The sequence below is a fragment of the Manacus vitellinus genome, unplaced genomic scaffold (assembly GCF_001715985.3).
Source record: "Manacus vitellinus isolate BGI_N305 unplaced genomic scaffold, ASM171598v3 scaffold_42_pilon, whole genome shotgun sequence".
Classification (NCBI taxonomy): Eukaryota; Metazoa; Chordata; class Aves; order Passeriformes; family Pipridae; genus Manacus; species Manacus vitellinus.
In genome coordinates this window covers 3,438,555-3,450,572 of record NW_021940553.1, presented here as the reverse complement: position 1 = coordinate 3,450,572, position 12,018 = coordinate 3,438,555, and the positions used below count along the sequence as shown (strand labels likewise).

The following is a 12,018-nucleotide window of genomic DNA, read 5'->3' as shown; positions in this document are numbered from 1 at the left end:
TTTCATGTAACATGAGAGGTCTTTTTCTTTACTGCAGTGTGTTAATTTTCTGTCTTAATATCACCTTTCTTTTCCACAGAATTATTTTCTGCCAGAGATTTCAATACTATGAAACTTTTCTGCTGCTTTCTGTTTTCACTTTCTGAGGGGAAACAGACTATCCAATCCTATCTTGCTTTATTGACGCACACTTCCAAAGAACAGCAGGCTTTTTAATCACACGGTTAAGGAATTTGCTGGTTATAAAAATGAAGAAGATTTCTCCACTACTGTGTAATTTTGGCATAACAATAAGCCTTTAAATTTAGTTCACAGGGAGAATGAAAAAAAAATCCCGCTGGAACTATTCCATTGTTTTTTATGATTTTTTTTCATTAATTATCTCCTGTTTCCCTTATGGCCTTTTTACCTGTGCTCCATAAAAAGTAATTTCTCTTTTACGGACATTCCATATTGAAAATGTCAGGCAATTGGGACAAATATGAAACTATTTTTATGTGCTATGGTTCCAAAATTAGCAAAATCAGTATTTTGCATGTGTGTCTGTGCTAAATTTAAATGAAATAAAAGGGGCTAGGTTGACAGTAGTAGAGAAGGTAGCACTCTTTATGTTAACAGAACAATGGTACAAACAGTGGGAGATCTACTGAAAAATTAGTTCTAAAAAACTAATTGCACCTCAGATAGGCATATTTTGGCACAGAGAAAAATTCTTATTAACTCCTGTTAATAAGAATGCCAAGAAATATTTTCAGAAGAGTGCACAAGGGTGCTTTTACCATTGTCCCATCCAGCCATGGCTTCATGGTCCAGGTTCCATGAAGATGGAAGAACAAAACAGCATCGAATACAACAAAATGCTTCCCCAGAAATTTACTGATTTTGATGGACAATTTTCATCTAGGAATTATCCTTACATACAATTGTCTGGGACTAGTTCCTTCCCAATAAAACACAAAGGACTGAGGCATATGCTTTAATCAAGGAAAAACAGTAATTAATGAACTGTGACCTATAAGTCCTCCCTATGTGTCACTTCTTTCTCCTCATAGATGTTTATCAAATGAGTTACAAAACCCTAACAGGAGCAAAGACATCAGATGTAGCAGTGAAGTACTGTTTGTTTCAAAACACGGAAGTATATTCATATTAAATTCTTTAAAATTCTTATATAACAATTAGTCGGGGATTCAAGAATGAAGTCTTTACAAACACCATCATGACTGAAGAGCTGTCTGATGTTTCCCAAAGGAGTTTCAGGCTTTGGTCTCACTGCTCACAAAGTGTTGCCGACCTGTCTATGATCTCTTTAATTCTACCACTCTATTATTCCTCTTTTTTCTTTTCTTTTTTTTTCCTAACAGGTGTCAAGGATTCTCCACATTGCAGATCCTCACAATCAAATCAAGCTATTCTCAAGTGCAACACTCCCATTTGGTTTTGAGAGCATTATAATCTTGAAAAGGTTAACTGGAATCACCAGTTATCTTGTAGTTACAGGCAATCATCAGTAAAATCACCTCATTCACTTCAGATGGGAAAGAAAATGGGATTAAAAGGGGATACAACTTCTCCATAAGGAACACTTCTTCAGTGAGTCGCACTGGGAAGTGAGCTACACAGGTTCATATCCCAAATCAAGTCAGAGGTCACCAGGTCTCATGAGTGTTCAAGGCATATTTCACTCCAAGAAAAGCATAGGTCATCTCTACTCTTTCTTCCAACCTTCTCCTTTGAGTATACCAAACATGCAGCCACCTGCAATCCCTTCCCAACCTACAACAAATAACACATTAATAAAAACTATTAAGAAAAAAAAACCCTCTTTATATTTAAATAGAGAAAATCCCCACAATTTTCTTCATACAATATCTTAGAAAAGAAAGCAAAAGAAATCAGGGGAATGACACACGAAGCCCACATTCCTGCATTTTTTCAGAATTAAGTGAAAACGCCCAGATAATTCTGAGAATCTGAACATACTTCTCAGCCTGATCACCTGCACCCAGCATAATCCTTGTGTTTGACTTCAGCGGAAAACAGACTAGGACTCAGTGGTAGTAGCTGGTGTGTGGTTTCAATTAGTCATTAGGAAGGTTTGACACGATGATAGGAAGGTCACTAGGCTCGTTCTGCAGTTTAAGTGGGCTCAGACTAACCACATCTGGGGTAATATCGCTCAGATTTCGGAGCAGGGAAAAAAAACCAAACAAAACATATCTATATCATGCTTCCTCAGATCTGAAAATCCAAGAAATTATGAGCTGCAGAAATGAATGGAGCCTAGGAAACAAGGGCAAGTTTCACTTTTTTAAAAATAAAAAGAGAAGATACAGAATTATCCCGTGGTTTGGCTAATGAAAACCATCATTAGATGTAAAGACTCTGCCTTCACCACCACCTCAGAGAAGATGTAAAGCAAATTCAGAATTTTGATGACTAACCATATATGACAGGAATACCCAAAGGGTGGCCTGTGGTGCTGATGAATATCCTACACTGAGCACAATGCTGGTGTTAGATTACGGTGTTAAGACATGGAGACAGGCACAAGTACGCACAAAACCCTGCATATTTGTGTCAGTCCTTCTACCGTGTGACTTAAAAAATTTGACAAGACATATTATTTTTCTCCTTAATAACCTTTTTGAATTGCAGTAGGTGGTAAAAATGACATAGAGAGAAAGAACATTTCCTGAGTAACAGAGGAAATAAATGCAGCAATGGCAGAAGGGAAGATCATCCTTTTACTCTTTTAGAAATAACACCCATCCGGAGAAGGTGGATGAAGATACTAAACTGTGTCAACTAAAATAAATATTAATTTCAAATGAACAACACACCAAACCCTAACTCCCAGACTGCTTGGGGGCTGATGAGTACAACTGTCTGATTAATAATGCAAATGACTAACACTGAAACTCTAAATTTGATATTTTGTAGACATTTAACATCTTGAATTTCAAGTGTCATAATGTGTTTTAATGTCATCTTATAACACGTAATTTCCTGGATCTTCTTGAATTGACTATGCTATATCAAACAATTTACTCAGAGATTTAGAAGCTGCCATTTTACACAGATTTTATACCACAAAATTTGGACACTATGGATGAGATATTGGGAGTTCCAGAATGGATATTATTAAATTACAGATATATTTTCCCATTCATTTACTTTTTTAGACTGTTTTTTGGGGCGTAAGTGCTTTCAGGCCTCTTTTTTTTTTTCTTCTTTGATTGTCATGACTGTGCAGCTTAAACAACACCACAGTGTGTGAAGATAACCTGCTGCTATTCTTAGGCAAGTTGTTAGATCTGGTTAAAAACAAAACTCTCTAACTTCCTAATTCATTTGGAAAAAAAAAAGAGTCATTAAGACAAGAGTATAAGCAAATCCTCAAAAAGCAAAGATGATTAAACTGATTAATCTTCTTTTCTTTAAATGCTAGTTCACACTCTTATTATGAGTGACACCATAATGAGCTGTAATTAAATTCTGGTAAAATTTCTACTTTCAAGTAATTTGAACCAGTACTACAAAAACCCATAGGAAACTACCCTTGATATCAGGAATTCACATTTTTGTAAATGTATTCACATTTACACTCAGTAAATGTGGCTGCCTATATTAATCTGCTACTTTGCTAAGGTACTTTTGTTTTTACAGAGTTACTCATTACTGTCTCACTTTCAGGACAGAATCTTCACTCAAGTGCAGATTAACATGAAGAGTATGCATTAGTTCCACTCTAATTAACCGTGTGCTTAAATAGTTTCCTGAACTGGAACTGTAGTAAATAATATATAAGAGTTAGGCTGAAATCTTGATCTTGAGATGCAAAAATAGCAACATGTACATAAAAAGATACCTTCCCATTGCATGCCATCCTCTTTCACATGTATGTGCACCTGTGAAGAAAATGACAGAATAAATCTGGAGAGATGGAAGGTCATTTTACTTCGGGCATGGATGGTGGAGAGGCAGGACTGTGCCCCAATTAGCACTGCCTGATGTGGTATGTTCATGACTCTTCCCTCTCTGCATTACGAACAGGTTGATGTCTGGCTTGTACACAGTGTGCAAGAACAAGATTCACAGACAAAGTAAAGAGGATTTCAGCAAATAAACTCAAAATTAATAAAACAGAAGTTTCAATCAGTCTCTTGAAACTGGATCAGGGCAGCAACTGGAATGAGTCACACACAACTCCTTCTTTACACCTTTCCATGCCGGCGAAAAATGAGCTATGAAAGTCCTTCAGGGATAATTAGCTACCTTCAAGTTTTGCTTTTGTCCTGGTTTAAGGTAGGATAATTTTCTTTTTAATAGCTGTTACAGTGCTGTGGTTTGGATCTAGTACGAAAAAGAATGTTGATACCACAGTGAAGTTTTGGTTGTCACTCAGCAGTGCTCACTCTAATCAAGGACTTTTCAGTGTACCATGCTCTGACAGCGACCAGGTGCACAAGAAGTCAGGGGAAAGCATGGCCAGGAGAGCTGACTGGAACTGGTCAAAATGATACTCCACACCATAGAGTGGCATGCCCAGTATACAAACTGGGGGGAAGTTTCCTGGAAATAATTTCTGTTTGGGGACGTGCTGGACATCTGTCAATTGGTGTTGAACATCACTTGCTTCTCTTGGACTTTCTTCCTCCCTCTCTTCTATTTGTTTTTCAGCTTTCCTCTCCATTGTGGAGCAGAGGAGAGTGAGTGAGTGGCTGCATGGTACTTAGTTGCTGTCTGGGTTTAAACCACAACAGATATCCACCTGTAGAAGCTACTAACGAAGCACTAGTCACCCAAAAAATTATACCACTGTGTTTTTCCTTGCAAGCTGTACTCCTTCATGTGATCACTGTGTAACCAAGGGGTTTCCCTACGAGATACTCTAAGGAAAGCAGCAGCATCCTGAACTTGCTTGCAAACAAGCCCAGTACAAGGCTGCTCTGCAGCAGTTTTGTGTGGAAGTTTTACATTTCTCACTTACTTTAATTAAGAAGAAAGCTCCTGCTGTCATGACTGTCAAATGAAAAGTCCTGGCCAGAGTTAATCTCTCAATTTACAGACTGAACAGGGAAATCTCAGTCCAAGTTCACAATGAGGAGCAATCTAGATCAAGAAGACAAGAGACAAGAGCACATCTCTGTCCCTTCACACCTCTCCCTGGAGGTGTTCTCCCACTGAAGTCACACATGATCACACCAAGCCAGGATTCAGTACACAAGGAGGACAAAAATCTCTGAGGTCGATGGTGAAGATAAAGCAGGTAGAGATAAGAGCCTTTTAAAACAATACAAAGTATGCTGCTGTTTAATATCCCTAGTGCTGAAGTGACCTTGCAATACCATCCCCAGTGTATACCCCTGGCTACATGTCCTGTATTGTCTTCCTTTGGCTACAAGAAATTAGTTGTCTTTGGTTTTATCTCTGAATATACAGGTTTTGTGCTATAAAGATTTTATTATCTGCAGTTCAGCTATTGTTTTGCTGTTGTTTCTTCTCTTTCAGAGCAGCCTGTTATCTGCATCTTAGTCCCCTTCAAATGTCTTCTGCTCCAAGCTGAAGGGATTACAGGATTTACTGGATGTTCACAGGAGGTTAACACAATTATAAATGAAATGAGCCAACAGTTTCCCTACAATTGTCTGCGTGTCTGATTCCATTTATTGCAGCTGTGGTTTGGGGGAGATTGTGAAAATACAAAAGCATTGTAATGACAAGGTGGTAAACTGTGTATAAATGAACATTTACTAGAGAAGCTAAGTTGGTAACAATGGAATTTCCTTCTGAAAGACAGCAACTCCCAAATTTGCTTCTACAATTGCATTGTCATAGGAAAACACACTTTTTTTTTGGTGGGGGGCAAACAATAAAAAGATTTTTTTTTAAGCTATATGAGGAAGACTTCATAGGACAGTGAACTTTGTGAAATAAATGCTGAAAAATCAAAGCCAATTAAAATAAACAGAAAATAAAGGTGCGGAGGAACATGACAGAATCCAGATATGCATTTTGATAATGTAAGAAAGTGATTATTCAAGGGTCTGATAGATTTCTAAGATAACAAAACATAATGACAACTTCAGTAGTTTTAGTTCCAAATATGCAGACAACTGTCATAGCTCCATCAAAACAGCAAAAATGTCTTATATTGTTCAGAATTTGAAGAGCAAACAAAGACTATGATGTGATATCATGTGGGAAGACAATATGTAGGCAAGCGGATATAAATGATGGCAACTCCTTACAAATGTAATTTATTTTCATCAGATATTGATGCCAGCAAAATGGAACTGTCCATGGGAAATGAACAGCCAAGATGATATCAAAATTGTTGAATTAATTAATCTAAGAATTCATTAAAAATTGCAAATAAACAGAACCTTAGAATCATTAAGGTTGGAAAAATCCTCTAAGATCATCAAGTCCAACTGTTAAAGCAGCACTTCCAAGGCCACCACTAGCCTGTGTCCCCAAGTGTCCCGTCTACAAGGCTTTAAAATCCCTCGAGGGATAATGATTCCACCACTGCCCTGAGCAGCCTGTGACAGGGCTGGATAACCCTTTCCATGAAGGAATTTTTCCCTAATGTCCAACCTAAACCTCTCCTGGCACAGCTTGAGGCCATTTCTTCTCATCCTGTCCCTTGTTCCCTGGGAGAAAAGCCCAAGCCCCTGCTGGGTCCACCCTCCCATCAGGGAGTTGTAAAAAGTGAGAAGGTCCCCACTGACCCTCCTTTCCTCCGGGATGATTCCCCCTGGCTCACTAAGCTGTTACTCATCAGACCTGTGATTCAGACCCTTCCCCAGCTCTCCTTCTCTGGATATGAAATAGTTTTGAAGAATTTACTCTTCTGTGCCATATTCTCCTCTGGATTTTTTTTCAATAAATTTCCATTCCCACTGTGCTTTTTCTAGCCATTATCTAGGGAAAGTCGGCCTGAATACATCTGAAATATTTTAAGATCACAGCTCATACTATTTTTAGAAGCGAGCACTACTTAAGAATGAAAATTTATTAGATTTTATTCATTCAAAAACCGAAGACGAGTGCACAGTTCAGAACTCTAGTCTGTAGTTAGCAGCAGCAATAACAGAATGAATCAGTAAGTTCAGGTTCTAAGCTGAAAAGATGTCAGAAACAATTTTGTTAGTTTTCAGCTCACCCAAACACCACTGTAAAAAGGCCAGAGAAGTAGTTGTCTGGGTTTCCCTCTGTTGTCAGCAGCAAGACAGACATCTTCACAGGCAGATATATCTCATTTTATGATATGTTTCTATCATATGTGATAAATCCTGGTTTTCTGCATGGATTTTATAGGCAATCTGGCCAAGCCATTTAATTTAATCACTTTCCAATGTGTATAATTAACACAAATGTATACTGTTCTTTGTCAATAAACAGCAGAGAATGCAGTAAAAAAGTTCAGAAGAAAAAATGAAACCTTTCATTCCTTGCGTAGGCCACTGGCCTGAATAGTGGAAAACAAGTACAGACTATTCCACCTAAATGTCTTTAAGAGAGAAAATGAAACTGCTGGTGTTACAGTACAGTTACAAATTTCAAAGCAGTTTTAATCCCAAAAGCAAAGAAATTCAGCCTGATGGCAAGGTAAGAAATTCAGAATACTGCAATTTCATGATTCATAATATGAGTAAGAGAGCATCTAGTAAACAGTGCTTCATAGTCATGCACTGAAAAATACAAAAATAAAATATAGTATCACATTCAAGTATTTTCAGTGTCTCAGCCAGTTACCAGAAGGTACAGACTGACAATGTTTGGTATATACTGAGCAGTTATTCATACAAAAGAAACCAAACTAAACCAAGTTAAAAAAAAACCTAAACAAAAACAAAATAACAAACATTAGCTGTCTCAGACTCAACAGATACTTCAAGGTTTGAGAAGCATGAAAATAGAGCAACTGTCAAAATGAGAAATCTAAAAGTTGATGCTCACAGTGTCTGATAACCAGTCAGCTCATCTTGAGCAAATTCCAGAGTAAAACCTCATTGAAGTGAGAATATTCTGTGGCCAACTGGCTCTGATAATGAAAATTTACTGAACCACTCTAATTCTGGTTTGAAAATTATCTTATGGTATAATAAAACTTTAGGAAAAAATCTAATGAAGCCTCTGTAATATATTTGCACTTAAACTAATACATTTTCCAGGTCAAATCATAGAATCATAGAATTACAGAACAATTTGGGTTGGAAGGGACCTTAAAGATTGCCTGGTCCCACCCCCTTGCCATGGGCAGGGACACCTTCCACTATCTCAGTTGCTTCAAGCTCCATCCAACCTGGCCTTGGGCAATTCCAGGGATTGGGTAATCACAGCTTCTCTGAGCAACCTATACCAGGGCCTCCCCACCTTCATAGTAAAGATTTTCTTCCTAATATCTAATCTAAACCTACCTTCTTGCAGTTTGAAGACATTCCCTTTGTCCTGTCACTACAGCTCTGGATGGAAAAGACAGATTTCATGTTGATTTTGTATTTCCTACTGAAGGAGAAGGCTGTAAAGGGAAATGCTTTCAAAAGAGTTTCTGCTGCTCCTCTCAGATTTTTGCTTGAAGTGAATAATACAACTCCTGTGTGGAAGGGTAAACAACTACATAATTCTTTTCAGGACCAAAACTGTACTGGAAAAGCTAACAACTTCGATGACAGGCTTCCCAGAGAGGCCAGTCAGTAAGAAGCATGAGCTGCCCTCCTAACCTCGGACTGAATGGACATCAGCATGTTATCCATAGACATCAATTGAGCCCACAGCTTATTCCTGTGAGGTCAAACAAAACCATAGAGGAAAAACTGTTCAGCGAAGGCTATGAGGTTTTCTACACAGGTAGAATTTCCCAAAGGGGTTCTAACATTCACATTAAAACTTTGAAAAAAGCTGCTAGGAAGCATGTTTTACAGCTTAGACCCACAGTCCATTATTCAAAGGAGATTGTGTAGTTAGTTCCCCTCTGAATTGCTCAATGCAATAAATATATCACAATGATCCTTAGGAAAAGTCTTATGGATATTTTTTTAAATAATACTTCAATAATGCCACAGGTCCTACTTACAAAATATTTTAATATAAAGCTTCAATTTTAGGATTAGTATGAAATGAGGTCAAATAGGATCAGGTTTTTAAAGTATTTTTAAAAGATGAATGAGTCCTAATTAGATATTTATCTATCATACACGTTTTAAATTTCATTAAGAACCCAGTGTCCATCCAGAGTAAAGTGACAAGGCTTACCTGAAGTGAAAGTATTGGTGGTACTTTCAAACAGCTGGCCCTACATGCTTCTGAAAAACTGATGGTATTAAAAGACATACAAGCATTATTAATGTAATGATTTGTTTTAAGAAGGACTACAGACAAACCCATTTCTTAAGATGTTAAAAATCACAGGCATATGTAAAGACTATCACTTCACTGAAGCCATCATAAAATAAGAATATTATCTAAAAATAATAAGCTGGTTGGTTTTGTTTTTCAGTAGTGTTTCTCCAAAGACATAATTTTAATTGTAGATTAGTTTTGTTCTTGTGGTCTTGTTGATGCATTTTAGGCAAGCAACATACATCATTAACTATACTGTGTAGGGGATCACATTTCAAACAGAGCTTTGTCTGGCCAAGCTACTACAGCCTGTCTGATTGTTGCAGAATTGTCATTAAATGGAAATGATACCTGGGAATATTGAACTTAATGTTATGTTTTGAAATAACATGAATAACATTACAGTTGTTTTAATGAAATCCATAGGAGAAAAATGTCATTAAACAAAGCCACAATATTGGCCCTGGTGCCCTGGTCAAATTCCAGTCTGGCTGATTGTATTCTGACATCTACTATTTTTCAGTTTGAATCTGGTATGTTTGTGAACAATCCTCACTGTTTGTTCATTGATATGTTAATGCCTTACATCATCAGCTTTTTGCTGTTTGTCCCCCCAGAGTTAGTTAGCTGTCACTCTTGTCCATCCAAATGCTCTTAAATGTCCATCCAAAAGCCATAACTACAGTGCATGACCTTGAAAAGATCCCTTTAAATCTACCTTCCCACAGTTCAGCGAGTTACTTAGATATTTCTTAACCTAACAAGTGAGCATGCATATAACTTATTTCAGTGTTTGTCAAACACACAGCACAGCCTCATGTCCCACTTCTGACAAAATGAGATGACACAGTCCTTTAATATGTGCTTGAAGCTGGGCACAGAGGGGTCCTGCCACACACTGGTGCTTTAGTTAGGGTCAGGAAGGTACTCTGAGCAGTACCTCCTCATCACCTCCACTTAACCACAACTTGCTTCCAATTGTAATCTCTGAGAACATGACCTAAAACAGATGAACTTTAAGTCCAGGAGAACAACTTATTCACCTCAGCACCAGCTAATTATTGACACAACAGACCTCGAGTATAGAAAGTCCAAAGTTAAAAATAAATTCCCAAGGTGTGGACTTCAGAATAAACTGTTTTTTTCTACAGCTCTGCTCGTGTTGGTTCATACCACTAGCTTATGGACACATAGGCATATTCAAGTGCTTTATTCAAATGAGCAGATCTGCTTTGCTTTATCTTACTGGTCTTTGACTTAAGGGTCAAAGTCTGAATTGAAGTGTATTTGAGAAAGCCCTTCTAACATTGTTGAACTCTGTAGGTTTTAGAGAGCTTATGGGGGAAAACATTTTGAAGACCTAATTCCTGGCTCATTGAAAGGTTTAAAAAATGTAGGACAACAATTTTGAATTTCCTTGTTTAAACATTCAGTCATGAACTTTCATAAAGCAGCTTTTATTGTGCCTGTCACATCTCACAGTCATAATTTCTAATATCATTCCCAACTTCCCCCCTCCATGCCCTTTAATCTTGAATGGTCAAATCCAATCCAGACATTCATGCACACAAATTTTCTTGTTCATGAGATCAGACATGATCATCAAGGAGCATGTAAAAGCATTTAAATCAGGCATATATACTTTTATATGCACTGACAATAATGAAAATATAAAAGTTCAACAAAAAGTAAGGTCAGAAAGAAGTACTGCCAAATATCAATGAAAGAGTATCTTTGTATCACTCAGTGAATAAAGCATTCCAGAAAATCTCATCTATGAGTAACTGTAGATAACCAGCCGTATCCTATTCCTGGTGGGGTCAGGTGCAGTGTCCTGTTCTCTCGACAGAACAACTGAATCTACATCCCTCCCAGTCTAGTGTATAAGCACAAGGCACTGCTGTTTGAAGCCTCAAGCTGTGCATTAAGCTGCAGCTGGATTGTCTCCATTAGGGTTTTGTCATAGCCTAATTTAGGGAGGAAGTCAATGATCTGGAAAACAGATGTGAAGTTTTAAGTGTACATAATCAGATCTTTAGGACTAATTTCAGGTTTGACGCTGCCTTGGATTTTCTGCCTTCAGGTAGAAGAAAGAAGACAAAGAAACGGGAAGAAGAGTGACAGGATAAGCGGAAAAAAGTAGACAGAATTGTGTGAACACAGACAGATATTAATGAACCTAAACCCACCATTTTATTTAACTGTTACTTATGTCTGCACAGGAGTCAGGCATTTGAAAACAATCACAGTGTATATTAGGAGTGGAGTGTCTTAAGATTTCCATATAGTGAAATATCTTTTTTTTTTCTTCCTTTTCAAAGCTTCTGCTTAGGATTAAGGATATTTTCCTTTCAATACCAGGTCACAACCAAGCCATTCTAACATGGTCTCTCTCTAACTCACTCCCTTGCACATACACACATCAATACAAACAGCAAGGCGAGAAGTAGAGAGGGAGAAAAAGGAAAAGGGTGAGCAAAGATTATTAAAGGCATTGAGAGACCCACAGTCATTGCCCTTGTAGTCAAAAAAATATGATGCTCTAGGGGTATAGTAGCTAAATCTTGTATACAAATCAAAGTGAATTCAAGTCCCCGTCTTACCTGAACATTTTAATAACATAGTCACTGCATCTTCAGGCAAAGATAATCTCATATATATTTCTTT

General features: G+C 37.6%; 1 protein-coding gene across 2 annotated transcripts in view; it reads right to left on the bottom strand.

The window, feature by feature from the left end:
• Positions 1-12,018, bottom strand: part of RIT2 (Ras like without CAAX 2) — a 172,572-nt gene that overhangs the window by 76,015 nt on the left and 84,539 nt on the right. The window lies entirely within an intron of this gene.